This window comes from Cavia porcellus, unplaced genomic scaffold, assembly GCF_034190915.1.
Source record: "Cavia porcellus strain 051 isolate PalLab524CR breed Dunkin Hartley unplaced genomic scaffold, mCavPor4.1 scaffold_2, whole genome shotgun sequence".
In the NCBI taxonomy this organism is placed as follows: domain Eukaryota; kingdom Metazoa; phylum Chordata; class Mammalia; order Rodentia; family Caviidae; genus Cavia; species Cavia porcellus.
Genome location: NW_026947485.1, coordinates 78,689,402 through 78,698,588, shown reverse-complemented (window position 1 = coordinate 78,698,588; position 9,187 = coordinate 78,689,402). Strand labels below are relative to the sequence as shown.

Below are 9,187 nucleotides of genomic sequence, written 5' to 3'. Positions count from 1 at the left end.
GACATGAATGTGTTATGGAGAGAACTCCACTCCCATGTCCTGTACAGTTTATTCAGCATTATTCACAATAGCCAAGACACAGTATCACCCCCAATGCCCACCAGGGAATGAGAGGACACAATTGTGACACCTACTCATTTAGAGACAGATGGATGAGTAGGTAGGTTAGATAGTAGTCAGCCTCAGCAGAGACGGAGATCCTGTAATTTGCAGTAACATGGATGAGCCTGGGGTGCATGATAGTAACTGAAATAAATCAGTCACAGCAAAGCAAATACTGTATCTCAGTGGTCTGTGGAATCTAAAAAGTTGAACTATACAAGTAGAAATGATGATCACGGGGGTTGGGGGAGGAGAAAAGGTTGGGGATATGATGATCAAGAGGCACAAAATTTCAGTTTGACAAGAGGGATCAGTGCTGAGTCTCTGATATATAACATGGCGAAACTGTTAATAACAACGTGTGACATTCAGTGCCTGGAAATCACGGAGTCGATGGTGAGTGTTCTCAGTACAAGAAAATGCTAAGTGTTCAAGGTGATACAAATGATAGCTGGGTTGAGCCACCCTAGAATGAATGTATCCAACCATTAGAAGCTCACGCTGTTTAAGGTAAACACATAAAATTTTAAAGTCAGTTTAGAGACTTTAAAATGTGAATTGAAAAGTTTCTTTCCAAATCAGAAGAACATGGAGTCACCTTAGTTACTTACTGTTGTTGTTGTTGTTTTTTTTTTTTTTTTTTTTTTTGACAACACAGAGGGGGCCCTTATGGTGGGTAGAAAGAGATCTCTGTCCAGAAAAAGGCCCAGAAAGGATTAGGTCACATCCCAAACAAGATCCCAGGAAGAGTGCAAGCTGACCCTGCTAATAGAGCATAAGAAAACTAAGAAAAACAAAAGGTAAATTGTCACTTGCCTTGGAGCTCAGGTGTAGTAGCCTCTGGGTTATGCAGAGAATCAATGTTCCTTCATCTTCCATTTCTTGTAAAACACCTTCCTTTTGATGTGTTGTGACAGAGAACATCACCGAAGCACACCAGGTGTGGAAATCTGATTTAGATTTAATAAATACACTTGCACATTTTCTGGACCTTGGTGGGAACATTAAATTACAGTGACTTCCAAGTATTTCTGTAGATTAAAACACATAAAACTTGGATGAGTTTTTATTTCATTGGCATGCCTTTATTTCAGTGATTTCCTTGCATATCTGTCACATAAGGAGTTACATGGCAGGCAGCAAAGCCCAGGCCGGAAGCTCTGCGGCAGCAAGGAAATTCCCTTGGGGTGGGATGCCTCCTGGAGTCCCAGGTCTTCCTGTCTACCTGGGGCAGACTGGGCAGAGCAGTTGTCTTAGAATCCACCTGTCCAACAACCATTGTTGCAGGCGACTGTCCAGGTACTGAGGACACCAAGGTGACTGCAACAGTCAGATGTCCCAGAAGCAGCTGTCCTGAAACATCTTATGTGGCTCTCTAGTCAGAGAAGCAGCATTTCCAGCAGCAGCTGCTGGGGGACAACGCGCTGCTGGATTTACTCCCCGTAACAAAGCTTAGTTTCCTAACCTGGAAACGGGTGTCATTAGCCATCATTAGGTGGGTGATGCTAACTCAAAAGACACAAAACAGGAAGCGAGGGTTAGCACCGCAATGGTGGCATGGGCTGAGGTTACATACTGGCCTGAGCGTGAGGAGGCAAGCTTGAAGCCAGGCAGCCTTTGAACTGCAAAGGATATAAAAATAGGTGAGGAAGAAAAGGTTCTGAACAGAACAACGGGTGTGGCTGAGCACTCCATAAATAGCATTTCACATTATGGACTACAGGAAAAACAAAAAGGACCGGAACACTCAGCCTGCTGAAATGGACCCGGTAAGCATCAGGGATGTGAACGTCTGTTCCCTTTTCCCGCCTTCTTGTGCACACCTGGGTGAGCAGGCAGCTCCCCTGGGTGAGTAGGAGCTGGGCACACCCTGAGCTGGTGGTGAATGTGTGTGTTCAGCTTCTAACTTCATTCACCAGGACCCAGAGGAAGGGTGGCTTCTGAGCTTGCTTTTCACATCAGCTATACCCAAGAGGAAGTGACCCCATGCTGCTCAAGACACCCAAGCCTGCGGGGTCACATGCGTGGTTTTGCTAAAACTGTGTTCCATTTGTCTCCCTCAAGAACCCAGACCATGACATCGATTCCTCCCTTGGATGGGGCAGTGGGAGTAGCTCACCCCACATGACAAAAAGGAATGAGCTAGTGACAGACAGGGAAGCTGCCACCTGTGTCCACTGGCTGAAAAGAACATCAGATGGACCCAGTCTGGAATGCACACAGGAAGTGAAAAGCAGGGTTCTGCAGTATACACCTATGAGAAGAAGAGAGGCCCCCACCCTGGCCCTTTCCTACCACCCACCCATGCCGCATCTGCTGCTGCCCTTGTGCCAGGAGAAGGGGTCGTTCTTACCAAGCAGCCAGCTGAGGAGCTGAGGGAACAGATATCTTGATTTCCTCCCTGGGCTCCTTACTGCTGCTTCAGCTTCATTAGCCAGCTGGGCTGCCTCACACCTGCACAGGGTTCTGGAGGGCTGAGCAGACACCCGGGCTCCTGAGGGGCCTCTGTGCCCTCCTTGCCCTCCCACTCTGTGGGAACCCGAGCCATCAGCCTGCCCTGCTCTCCTGGGACCTGCGCAAACTGCAAGCCAGGGTGGAAAGGAAGGAGAAAGAAAGGTCCTGGCTCCCCACCGAAGCCAGCTCAACTGTCTCCTGGGCCTCAGGAAGGACCCAATCTCAGAATATGCAAATGATCTGATAATAACATTTCAATCTAAGTAAATCAGTTGTAGCCAGCGATGGCTCCCAATCAGTCAGGAGTTTTAGTGCTATTCATTTGGACAACTAACAGCCCAATTCCCCCATAGGGAAACCTCTCTGGGCCTTGTTCCCTCACACATGAAAGGGGGAACCTTATATCTGTGACAGGATTGTGACTAGAGTTACATGATGTAATACTTGGAAGGGACCCCTCACAAAGTGGATGCACCTCGTTACCAAGGAGTATTTCCATTACTGTGATTACTAATGCAGAGAATTTTATGCAAGACAGAATTCCAAACCTGAGTCAATTTTCACAAGCCTCTGACTTTTCTGTTCGTTGATTGAGAAAAACACTTAAGGACAGATAGCTGCTCTCCATTTAACAAATCTTTTTAACAAATTTCTATTTTTAATAAAATTTAAATCTAAATTTAAATAATATCCAAATATGTAAATAAAATCAAATAATCTAAATATTGAAATCCAAATAAATAATCTTTTAAATAAATTTGCAGTTTTAAATAAATTTGTATTTCACAAGCACAAAGAAAAGTTGCACATAATTAAAATGTCAGTGGGGGGGGCAGAGAGTCTGAATTTGGGCGGCCCTCACGTCTGTCCTCAAGCCACCATGTGGATTTGCAAAGTGTGAGAGCAGCACTGAAGTCTCAACTTGGCTGGCCCCGGGGGAGGGGAGAGACTTCGGGTGTTCAGCAGCTGCGCACCTCTCTCCCAAAGCTAGCAGCACCTGCAGGGTGAGAGCTCAGGCTGCGCCCACAAAATAGCACCTCGCTTCCTTGCCAGAGATGAAGAAGATGGAGCCTGTGTATCCCAAGCACACCATCTCCATGACTGAAGACTTAGCTCATTTTAACGCCAGTGTGTTCCTACATTTTCATGGCAATCTTTCTAAAACATCTTTCCGCTTTCCTTATTTTCCTAAGAGCCCTTAGAATATAATTGAATATGTTTTCCATCAAGCCAAGATCATCACAGTTCAAATTTGATTACCAGGCTGAACTATTATGTGTAGGGCTGTGTCGGGGGCCAAGGTGCACCGAGGTTTTCGCCTCTGTGATAAATTTCTCCAGGCTGCTGTGCTTCTGAGGCTTCCCTACCAACCTGCAGAGCCCTGCCTCTCTCTTCCAGCCTCCTTCCTCTCTTGCTCAACTATGTCAGTGCTGTGCTGAGAAGCCACTGCCTATGTCATACTCATACAAGGACCAAGCAGAGGCCTGGTGAATCACCAACAGGTGCGATTCCAGCTCACAGCAGTGGCTGTCATTTATCGAGATTCTTCTAGGGCTCAAGCACTGTTTTCCAGGCACTTTATGAGCCCTGCCATATTTAATCATCACAATCACCTTCCCAGGATGATCATTATATCCTCATTTTAGCTTTGGAAATCCTCATTTTAGCTTTGGAATATTGGGAAAACATGGCCAAGGTGACACAGAAGGAAAGGGCAGTGCCGGCCAGCTCATCAGGACATTCAGATTTCAACACATCAAGTCCATTGCACCAGAGATGGACTTAATAGTAAGGTCAGCTTCCAGGTTCACTTGTCTCTTTAATTCATTCGTTCTCTCTTCTTTCATTCAACTCTGCTCCAGGCAGGCAGCAAGGTCACTAGGAGTCTGAATTCATAATACTCACAAGCATATAGGTTGGCATTCACATCTTCCAGAAGCTGCAGATGGAGAAACAAAGTCAATGCAGAGAATGGTATGTCTAACTGTGTGTACAGGCGACACATATATTTTGCTTACTACTTTGCTTGGGCGACTATCACAACCTGCCACTACCTGCGTAGTTTAAACAACAGAAATGTTCTGTGTCAAAATTCTGAGGGCTGAGAGTGGGGTTCACTCTGAAGCCTCTGAGGGTGACCTGCTCATGTCTCTCAGCTTCCAGGGATTTGCTGGCAACTTGTGGCTCCTGCGTTTCTCATTTGCTTCATGGCAAACTTCCTATCTAGCTTCTCTTAGTGCTCTCCCTGTGTACGCATACAGGGCTCTCTGTTCAAAATTCTCTCTCAAAAGGAGAGAGTTGTACTGGATTAGGACTCAGCCTAATGGCCTCATCTTAACTTGATCATTTGCAGAAAAACTCGATTTCTAAATAAGATTATGTTTCCAGGTCCTTAGGATTATGTTGCAGTCCTTTGGGTGGAGTTGGGGGCAGGGGTGGACACAATTGAACTTGTAGAATTGTGCAACGCTACAGATGCGTGAATGGGAACACAGAGCCATGAGCACTGATTGCTGAAGGATGCCCCTATCTTACACCCTCTTTTTAAAGCCCACAGCCCCAGATACACAATCAACCCTCAGTAAGTGCATAATGAACCTACTGGTGATATAAGAAAGAAAAATTACAAATGAAAGAGAATCCAAGCAGAAAGCAGACAATTAAAGTAAAAGTCGTGAACTGACCAACCACACTGGACCTGGAAACATTTGGGTTGTGTGCTCACCATGATTTTAAAACAATAGGGTAAGGGCACATAGCTCAGAGAATGAGTCCTTACTTTGCCCTGAAAAAATAAGGAAAGGAAAAATGGAATAATTTAGCCAGTAATTAACAACCAAGGGAATTCATTTAAAAACTGGGATTACCACTATTACTCTTTAGAAAAATTGCATTCACACGGCAACAATCTCCGGCAAAGCAGCTGGCCCTATAGGCAGAGCTCACCACAGCCCTCTGCTCCCTGATGGCTCGCTGACCTGGAACAGTGTCAACAAGAGCTCCTCACAAGATTGCGCTATGATTTTGCCTACACCCAGATTGCTCCATTTGTTTGTTTATACCATATGCCTGGTCTCCAAGAGTATTTCTGTTTGCGACCCCCAATACTCACATAACTACGGTCGTTAATACTGGACTACTTACAGAGCCAGCCGCTGTCTCCACACTTAGCACAAATTCCCATGCTCCTGAAACCTTTGCTAGAAAGTAAGAGATGTTACCTTTCTTAACCAATGAGAGAAAGGAGGCCCAAAGAGACTAAATAATACCCCTAACATCTCACATCCAGGTGGGCACCGCAGTGCTGGGATCTGCCTTCTTCACATGATGCAGCAGCTCCATGCAGGGTCTCACCAGGTGCAGGAATGAATGGATGTACTGTAGGGCTGAAGACAGAAACAGATCTGGGTCACCTTGTCAGTCCCTCATTCCCCTACACCAGTACAGGGTTAAGCTGCTCCAGGCGGATCAGCAGAGGTGGGAAATGTGGTTTCTGTTCTAGAGAGGCCCACTGTTTCATTACAGTGGCTGACATTTGTCAAGCTGGTCCCCACACCCAAGCAGTGTGTTATGCCACCTTACAGATGAGGAAGACTGAGACCCAAGGAGGAACATGCTGCAAGCCATCCTGGTGATGAGAACCGGGATCCGTCTGTCTCCTGAGGAAGTAGGCTTACTCCTGGGCTGGTCAGAAGTCTTCTCTCAGCCCAGGAACTGAGGGCAGCCAGGAAGGGAGCAGCACATTCCCTTGCTCCATGCTGCGGGAATCTGGACCAAAGAAGGTAAACTTGGACCCAGGCTCCCTCAGCCCATGTTCAGCCCTCTTAATCCTCCTGGGAATGAAGCAGAACCTCAGGCCCCAGCCTGTCTCCTGTGAGGGAGCCTCTGTCCACTGGGACCCCCCTAACTTCCCAGCAGCACAGCCGTCCGTGAGGATCTGTGTCCTCCGAGCCCCAGGAGAGTGGGCAGCTCCCCGAGGCCTCTGATCCTCTTGGCCCTGACTGCACTGCACTGGCCTTGGAACCCTTGTCCTGCAAGCTCAGTCCCTGCTCGCCCTGTCCCACCTTCCCCAAGGACAGAAAATACACATCACAGCCTTGCCCGGGGAAGTGCCCTGAGGTTTTGGATTTCTGTAAGCACACTATTGTGTACTTTTCGAGGATCTTCTGAAGCTCTGGCATATTCCAAATTCACAGGCATCATTTATTTTGCATGTAAAACAACCCCCAGGCCGGTCTCCAGCTCTTACCCTTCATGGGCGCCAGGCTGGTGGGATGGCTTACACAGTGTTCCACGGTGTCAGTAACCAGCTCTGTCTCCCTTCCTCAACTACAAACAGTCTTCTGTGTAGCAGGACCACCGTCCAAGGCCAGTGGGGAGGACAACGTCCTTACGGTTTCTGGATTTTGGCCCATGGAGAGACCCCCCCCCACCTTCTCAGGCAGAAACTGGAAACCCTAAAACGCTGATCATAATGACGAAGCATTAGAGGGTACCAACATGTAAGTCCATGCTGAAGCAGTCTCCTTACAACCCTCCAGGTTCAGGAAAATCACAAACCTAGAAGTTCATTGATTTGCACAAGGAACATAATTAGCTCAGACTCAGAATGATTTTTTTAAACTAGTGGTTCCCCAGCTCTGCTATATTTTAAAATTGCCCAAGGAGCATGTTAAGGACACAGACAATTACTGAAGCTGTGCTCACCCACCGGGATTCTTATTAATAAGCACCACAGTGTCACTAGCGTGTTTAACACTGCATGTGGAGGTCGCCCCTTCCCAGCGCACATTCTGCCCATCCCAGCTGCTTCTCTGTCCTTGTTTCACCAAATCCCTCTGGTGTGGTCCCTTTTTTGCTCCTAGGGACATGGGGCACTGTCTTTTCCTCAGGTGCCAACCTTACATGGCTCTTAGCTCTAGGCTGAAGGTTCTTTCCACCTGCAGATTGACTGTCAGTCATTGTGGTCACTCTGAACTTGTGCTCCCTGCCAGCCACTGTCCTGGGTGGCCCCACCACGTCCTGACGGGGCTCTACTATTCCAGCTTCAGAGACTGACTGCAAAAATGTCTCACTGTCTTCATGCTCATCATCATTTTCCTCCAGAAGAAATTAGTCGAATCCAGGACTCGATCTGAGATAAAACCCTGGTATCAATCCCGAGAGTTCCTAGTCTTGACAGAGTAGAAACTTCATTCATTGTCCCCTCAGCCCTTCCAAATTCACCTTTTCCTCCTTCCTGCAGGGGGTATTCCTCAACTTTAGCATCAGTGAGTGCACACTCTGATTTTTAAAAATCATATTAAACGTTCTGAATGTTCAAAACTGCAGAGCAGAAGCCTTTGAGCCCCATACTGAAAAGGAAAGCCCTAAAGATCCTCAAGGCTCATGGCAGAAGCATGCTTCCTGTGTTCGGGTGAGCTCACCCCTTGCAGACATTCTCACCTGATCTTAACCACGATAACAGAATTATAGTAAAACCATACCAAGCCCCATACATTCTGGTGGAATACTCTGTCCATAGTAGTTCAATCAGTGCTGGCTGGCTGGCATCCTTCTCCCAGGAATCTGAAATAGAAATTTACAGATTCAGCTACCGATGGGGATGAATCAGGGAAAACAGCCAAGCTGGAGCTAAGCTGAGTCACGGTGATGGTGCTAATGCCGCAACCAGGCCTCCGCTGCTGTGTCATCCTGGCCAGGAGCCTGGCTCCCCCACTTTTCTGTGGCCAAAGCATCTAGGGTTTGCCTGCAGTGCATACTCTTGATAACATCCCTAACTCCAGGTACTTTTGTTCCCAGCAAGTGTACGATCTCTATGGGAAATTGATTTTGCTTTAACAAATAGAGTGTACTTCCCGCGCAAAAATGTGCCTGACCTTCCGTCCTGAGTGCCAGGTCACACTCGGAGCGTGAAGTCAGATTCCAGGCAGCAGGGTGCAGGCTTCCTCTTCACATCCATCCCCAGCCTAGAGCAGTGCAAGCTGAAGAGAGCACTGAGAGCTGGGATGGCAGGCCAGCCCTGCCTCTGGTGGCGAGAAGGGGCAGGAAGGACAGCAGGGAGGTCAGCTTGGACCTAAAGGAAAGGGTAGACAGGGAGAGGCCCTCACTTCTGTTCCAGGCCTGCTCCCCACTTGCCACCTGTTTACTGGCTGCCAAAAGGTGACCTGGGTAGTTTGCCAGCCTGAGCACTTTATCCAAGGGCCAGGAAGAAGAATAAAGTCACAGCACAACTGCCCAGGCCAGGAAGTTGCAGTTCATGGGAAGGGCACCCTCATCCAAGGACAGCTGTCACTACAGAAAAACTGGGCAAAACATGAAAATGGCCTGGTATCCAAAATATAACACCTTCTGAAAGTGTTATGCGCCTGACTATAACATGTGGCTTTTGTGTGTGCGCACACCTGCCACTTCCTGCATGCCCTCAAAGCGCTTTGCTTTTCTCAGCCTGAATTTCCTCACCCATCTAAGAAAGGAAAGGATAATAATAACATCTCTTCCCCATAGTTTTTGTGAGACTCACACTGTCCAGTGTATAGTGCCTGGCAGGTAGTAAGCACTCAGTGTCCAGAAGCTATTTTTTAAAAATTAATTTGGCTTTTCTCTCTCCTCCAGTTTAGCTGGCCAAGAA

The 9,187-nt window shown here is 47.4% G+C and overlaps 1 long non-coding RNA gene across 1 annotated transcript; it reads right to left on the bottom strand.

Moving 5' to 3' along the window:
* Window positions 1-3,281: 3,281 nt before the first annotated feature.
* Window positions 3,282-8,684, bottom strand: LOC134475203 (uncharacterized). Its single transcript, XR_010046223.1, has 3 exons — window positions 8,436-8,684; window positions 5,282-8,124; window positions 3,282-4,495 (listed from the first exon to the last, which is right to left on the bottom strand). It is a non-coding gene; the product is annotated as an uncharacterized LOC134475203 (long non-coding RNA).
* Between the last annotated feature and the right edge of the window lie 503 nt (window positions 8,685-9,187).